Consider the following 7,249-nt stretch of genomic DNA (forward strand, 5'->3'; position numbering starts at 1 on the left):
CCATCGAAAAACCGCCTGCCATGATCTACAGACATGGCATAAAATTCTTGGACATTGCGATATTCCTGATATCAAAAAGTTGCCGACTGTAGTTGACGAAATGAAAATAAAAAACATCAAAAAAACTTTAACTATGACGTTTGTACGCAGGGAAAATGACAAATTATCAAATCAAGATACCAGACAAAAAGGCCAAGAAAATCCTATCACTGGTACATTGTGACTTGAACGGTCCCGTGGAACCGATGGCCAGAGAACATTATAGATATGTGTTGAATTTCGTAGATGACCATTCAGGTTTAATAATGGTTTACTTTTTAAAGAACAAATCTGATACCCAGCTAGCAACTAAGAGATATTTAGCCGACATGGTGAAGTAAAGTGCATTCGCTCTGACAACGGTGCGAAATTCACTAATAAAGACTTTGAACTTTTACTAATTAACCATCATATTAGGCATGAAGCATCAGCTCCTACATCGCCACACCAAAACGGGACTGCTGAACGTGCGTGGCGGACACTTTTTGAAATGGCAAGATGCCTACTCATTGAATCAAAACTCTCTAAAAACCTCTGGACGTATGCACTTATGGCGGCAGCCTATATACGCAACAGGTGCTTTAACAAAACACTATCTAAAACTCCATATGAATCTTTCTGCGGTAAAAAAACAGATTTAAGCAAAATGCATATATTTGGTTCAACTTGCCTCGCATATATAGAGAAAAAGAGTAAATTGAATATTAAAGCCGACAGTTATATTTCTTGGATACGATAAAAACAGTCCAGCCAATTTAATATTTTTTCCCGAAAAAAATAAAATAAAAAGAATCCGGTGTGTAAAATTCACAGACACGTTTAATTTTACAGACGAAAACCCATCACATGAAGAGGATGAAATTATATTACCTCAAATAATTAGACCAAACGAAAACAATAAAAATGACGGAGACAAGAGTGTCCATGATGATGATGATAAAGTCGAAAGATATCCCAAAAGAAATAGAAGACGACCCGATCTTTTTGTGGTCGACAATATAAAATATTATCAAATCGACTATTGCTATTCAATGGAAAATGCGCCAAAAACCTTCAACGAAGCAATTAATTCAGACCATTGTGATGAATGGAAAATTGCCATAAAAAAAAGAAATAGATGCTTTAACCGAAAATAATACCTATACGGTAGTACCTGTCCCAAAAGATAAACATGTTATTTCTACAAGATGGGTCTTTACAAAAAAGACTACAACATCAGGCGTTGAACAGTACAAAGCTAAATTTGTTGCTGAAGGATACTCTCAGATTTACGGTTTACAATATTTTTCTACGTTTTCACCGACCACAAACGACAACTAGAATTTTATTGCAAATCGCACCGTAATATGACCTAAACATCCATCAAATGGACGTAAAAATGCTTATTTGAATGCCCCAATAGACTGTGAAAGTTATATTACTCCTCCAGAAGGATTTATAATGAAAAATAAAAATAGCGTGTGGCGACTTAACAAGTCATTGCACGGTCGGAAGCAGAGTGCTCAGTGTTGGAATGCAGTATTTCACGATTATATGATTAAACAACAATACGCTGTAGACCCTTGTTTATATACCCAACACAAAGACAATAAACTACTGATTTTGGTTTTATGGGTCGATGATGTTTTAATCGCATCAAATTGTGACATAATGTTGACTGATGTTAAGAACAAATTAAGTAAAAGATTCAAAATGACCGATCTTGTCAAAATATCCTGGTTTTGGGGGGTATAATTTACTCAAAGGAAAGGACTTATTACGATGAATCAATTAAAATTTGGAATGGGAGAGTGCAAGAAACGCCCTACACCAGTCGAAAATTATATTAATAAAAATATACACACAGAATCTAAAATAATAAACGACAAATTATAGGAAGTCTTGTATATTTAATAATTGCGACGAGACCTGATATACAGTAACAAAACTGTCACAAAAATTATCAAGACCGACAATGAAGGATTTAAACAGAGCTAAACAAGTCCTTCGTTATTTAAAAGGAACTAAATAACAGAAGTTAGTATTTAGAAAATCAAAAGATCCCCTAAAATTAGAAGGATTTTCAGTTTCAGATCGGGAAAATGACGAAGATCGAAAAAGTATATCTGGATATTGTTTCAGGCTATCAGAAAATGGGCCTATTATTCCATGGAAATCTAAAAAGCAACAGATTGTATCTCTCTCTACGTGTGAAGCAGAATTTATCGCGATCACACACACGACCCAGGAAGCACTCTACCTTAAACATATCCTAAAGACTATTTTAGAGCCAGAATTAACTCAAAGCCCCGTAGTAATTAATTGTGATAATTAAGACAGTATAGTCTTAGCACAGAACACGCTAATCAACAAAGATTTAAGGATATAGATATAAAATACCATTTCATAAAAAACGAGGTGAAAAAGGAATTCATTATTTTGAATTACATATCATTAGAACAAAATATCGCTGATGTATTCACGAAACCCGACACAAGAATAAAGTTAAAGCGTTTTTTTTTTTCAAAACTTTTTGGGGGATACGACTGAGTAATTTTTCACAGGCTTGTATGTATATAAATTTCTATATATTGAAAAAAAAATAGTCCTGGACAATACGTTAAACTGCAACCATTTTGTTTGTATTAGCACTTTAACTTACTAATGCGTAACTGAAATAAATAAAAAAATTTAAGACGTTAAAAAAGTCAATTTTTTAAACCTTTTCCTTGTAAATTTCCTTTTTGACAAATAGTTTTGCATCACTATTTTGCAAACATTTTCTGTGCGTATTTTCTTTTCAATAAATACGTTTTGCATGCTTATTTTAAGGTGCGCTTAAATTACAATTGGCTTTTATTTTTGTGCACATTAGTTTTCCTTATTTATCAACAAGGCCGATAGCCATTAGTCGCGTGCTCTCGTGTAATGAATGAATGCGTGAATGTAGGATTGACATGAAATTCTTAAAGATAAACAAAAATGACTGAAAAATGGGCTGAAATGACTTAAATAAATAAAAAGTAAATGACTTAGAATGACTTTAATGAACTTAAGGATGAATTGAATGACCTTAAGAATGACTTTAATGCTTAAAAAATAACTCGAATCCTTCAAAAACAACTTGAATGATCTGGAGAATGCCTTTGAGACTGACTGGTTGTAAAGTGGGTGATCATTTTACATTAAGTTAATACAGAAAAGTGATCCCCCACTTTATATCACAATAAGTACAGCATGTAGTAAGAACAGATACTGCACTTTGATCTTGGCCAAAAGGCCAAGAAAAGTTTAAAAAGCTAAAAACAGCATGTAATAACAACAGTCCTGTGATCTTAATCAAAAAGGCCAAGCACAAAAGTGCTACGGACAGACCGACAGACTTATAGATTCGCTTGCACGCGACTAAAAATGTCCTATTTTTTTTAATTGTTTTCATTAACAAAAACAAAACTCTTTTTAAACGGGTACATATTGCATGTATGTGTATCAATATGTATATTCATATGTATATATGTATGCGTGTTTTTGAACAAAACTGCATAATCTACTTTAAGAAATAGCCTCATTTATCACATACCCATCCCCTTTTAAGGTAAAAATACATTCTAGTTTTCTTTTTTCTCCTCTCTGTACACATATATATCTGTTTGACATTTGAACACAATTAAAAATGGCGTCTTTTTACATGCTAAAAATTTAAGATCCAAATGATTTCTAATTTTGTTGTGTATAAATAAATAAATATAAAAATATATATTTATTTTTGAGCAGAACCAAAGGGACTTACCCATTATAAAAAATAGGGGGGATGTTACAATATTTTTTCTATATAATGGGGTATGGTCCCGCACAATCGGGCGATTCTATTTATAAACGATGCTGCTAGCAACTGACGAATCGAATTAATTCACGTTCTGCTACCAACCAATCAGAAACCAGAATTGCTCCATAAATATTAAATCTTTCCGTAGCAATTTCGCATATGTTTTCTTCTTCGTGTCAACACGGAAAGAATCTTTTGCTCTGTGGATTCCAACTCAAAGATTCTACTGCAAACCAGTCACCTCCCAGGACTTGAATAGAACAACGAACCATCGGAAACTCTTCTGAAACTAAACATTGTTTACACTTCTAGAATATAGATATACTACTGCACTATGATAGAAAAGATACTTTGTGTGTGAGTTCGTTTCCTATGGATTCAAAAACGGTTGGCCAGATTTTTATGAAATTAAACACAATGGTACTTTATGTGCTTGGCAGTGTTCTTAAACGGGGTTTGTAACGGAATGTCGTCGATAAGTATCGAGAATCGAAATTATGCAGCCTAACATCGCAAGTGCATTTGAGAAGTTTTTAATAAAACTTCTCAAATGCACTTGCGATGTTAGGCTGCATGAGCATTTAAAATCAACAGTGGATATAAATGAATGTTTCTGTTTAAAATCCAATTACACCGTAATACATGACTTTTTCACTTTAAACTTAAATACAAGTCATTATCCCCGCACGAACAGTAAGGACAGGCATATAAAATCAACAGTAGGTGTTTCTGATATGACGGGGGCGCGTTCGAAATGAATATTTTTGTTTAAAGCTCAACTGAACCTGATACTTGACTTTTGCATTATAAACTTTAATTCAAGCCATTATATATATATATATATATATATATATATATATATATATATAAATAAATTAATTTGATAAAATCAACAATAAATCAGGCAATCAATCGATTAAATTGAAAAATGGGCGATTGCACCGATTTCGATTACAATAAAAATATGGAAGTGTGAAACATTCATTGATCATTATTCAATTTCGGCAACGTCGGGTCTCCCTGCTAGTGTGTAATATATATATATATATATATATATATATATATATATATATATATATATATATATATATATATATATAATATGAGAATTGGACATTTCATCATGCTAAAAAAATAAATGGTAAGATGAACAACATTTTGGAATCAGGAATATTGACATGTTGTCATTTATGTTTACATGCTCTGGAGTTATATTCAAAATACATCGAGCTGCATGAATAAAAGGATTTGTATAAATAATGGGTTAAATATAATTTAATAAGCACATTTTTTCCATAAACACACACACATTTATTAAACACACACACACACACACACACACAAATATTTCTCTTTCCAAAACAGACTTGACTAACGGAAGTTGGGTGTCGTATAATCGTGTTATTAAAAAGAAAACAAATTGCCGCATGTTAGGCGCGCGTAAGAAAGTTGAGAATTAAAAAAAAACAAATTCTGCGTGCTGGGAACGAACTTGAAAAAGTTAAATTCGTGAGCGAACACACTATAGGTTAGACCAAGACATCACTGAAGTTAACACATTGCAAATTTAGTTTTTTAAAATGAAACAACAGATCGACCATTCACGATTAATAAACAGGGTCGAAACTAAGATTTTTATCTGACTCTGCCGCCCACCTTCAAACAAAACGACATTTCTACAGGAAATGATTGACGATTTGTTTTTTTTAATTTTTCGATATTATATGTCCAAGAGATCGCTCTTTTTAACGGTACCTGGTTCAGGCCGGTTCGATGCAGATGACATTTTTTTAGCAGACATACAAACACACAGACGACTGAGGTTTATATAATAGATGATGGCAACCTTCCGTCTCAGGGGATAATGGCTTTCTGTATCTGATGCACTGAGCGTCTGCTCAGGCTATAGAGTCGAACCTGGAGTTGCCTCTCTAGATGCAATCTCGGGAGGGGGATGATAAGGGACTTAGGTTTACCCAGTTACCAGGGTTCCTCTTTCGGCGTAGCAGGCAAAGTCCGAGGGAAATGCAAGCCATATATGGTGGGAGTCAGCACAGCTACAGGAATTGCCGGAAAGGTATTGCAGTACTTCATCATCCGCCCATGGGACTCTAAATCAGATTTTTGTCAGGGTTTATTCCCTTTGCCTTTGCCAAGGCATCCACAAGGCAGTGGAGCTATTTGCCCAGAGCCTTTATATTTGTGTGTGCGTGCGTGCATGCATTCTTGAAAGAGGAAAGCCAATTGGATGGATTTTGTGTCTTGGGATTTCTCTTTCAATTGCACCAATTCAATACCAAATCATAAGCTTGACTGATCGCTGCCGGTAGACTTATCTACCCTTCCCCCCCCTCCATTGTTAACCAATAAAAACAACGTATCAAATCAATTTGTTGCATGCAAAAGAACAAGGGGGGGGCTCCCTCTTGCGTTTTCACTTTTTTTTATTCCTCTCTTGCTTTTTTCTTTCTTTCTCTTACTATTTCCGAGTTTTTCTTTTTTTTTTCTCTCTCTCTCTTTCTTTCTCATCTCAACGTCTCTTTTTTCTTCTTTCAGCTATTTCGGATTCTCTCTATTTACAACTAGCAAACCACCCACCCCACCTCGAAATGAAAAAGTGGCCTTGTATCCGTTATAGTAACATTTTCATTCTTTTTTTTTTTTTAAGTTTTTAAATTTTATATAAGGTGCAGCAGAAATACCTCCCACATTTTAAACTTTCAAGTCTATAAGGCACGAACTCACACACACACACACACACACACATACACACACACACACACACACACACACACACACACACACACACACACACACACACAGAGAAAAAGTTGCATTTTTATATATATATATATATATATATATATATATATATATAATCTCGAATTTTCCTCCCTCTATAGTACCCAGTTTTAGGACTCCCATAATGGTCTTCAACTTTCGAATGACAATTATGCTTTCTTATCAACCCTTATCCTCGAGTGAGTCTTGGCCTTTATAAGTGGTTATCCAAGATTTAAAAGCCATATCAAAAGTGCCACTTGAATGGATATTTCTTAAGACTATGTTTTTAAGCAGATTAAACACACACAAACACACACACACACATATAACTATCACTTTGTATGTGGATGAGTGGCTTCCTCATAGATTCCGAAACAGGTGAGACCATCTTTTACAATTTCACACATTTATATCTAGCAGTGTTCTTAGATATGTTTTTTTTTATAGAAATCAATATCTGATAAGTATCGGAAATCGAAAAAATCCAATTCTAAAAATAGTTTTTCCTTCTAATAGATAAAAAAGAATTTTTACAGGGTAATATTTTGTTACACCGGCCAAGGGAGATAATTCTCAGCGAATAAAGAGAGATTCAATTCTCAGCAATTTTAATATAAAAAA

General features: G+C 33.9%; 1 pseudogene; it reads right to left on the reverse strand.

Moving 5' to 3' along the window:
* Window positions 1-3,184: 3,184 nt before the first annotated feature.
* LOC145294349 (U2 spliceosomal RNA) lies at window positions 3,185-3,310 on the reverse strand (annotated as a pseudogene).
* Between the last annotated feature and the right edge of the window lie 3,939 nt (window positions 3,311-7,249).

The sequence above is a fragment of the Euprymna scolopes genome, chromosome 15, assembly GCF_053919585.1.
Source record: "Euprymna scolopes isolate OS-2025 chromosome 15, ASM5391958v1, whole genome shotgun sequence".
Taxonomy (NCBI): Eukaryota; Metazoa; Mollusca; class Cephalopoda; order Sepiida; family Sepiolidae; genus Euprymna; species Euprymna scolopes.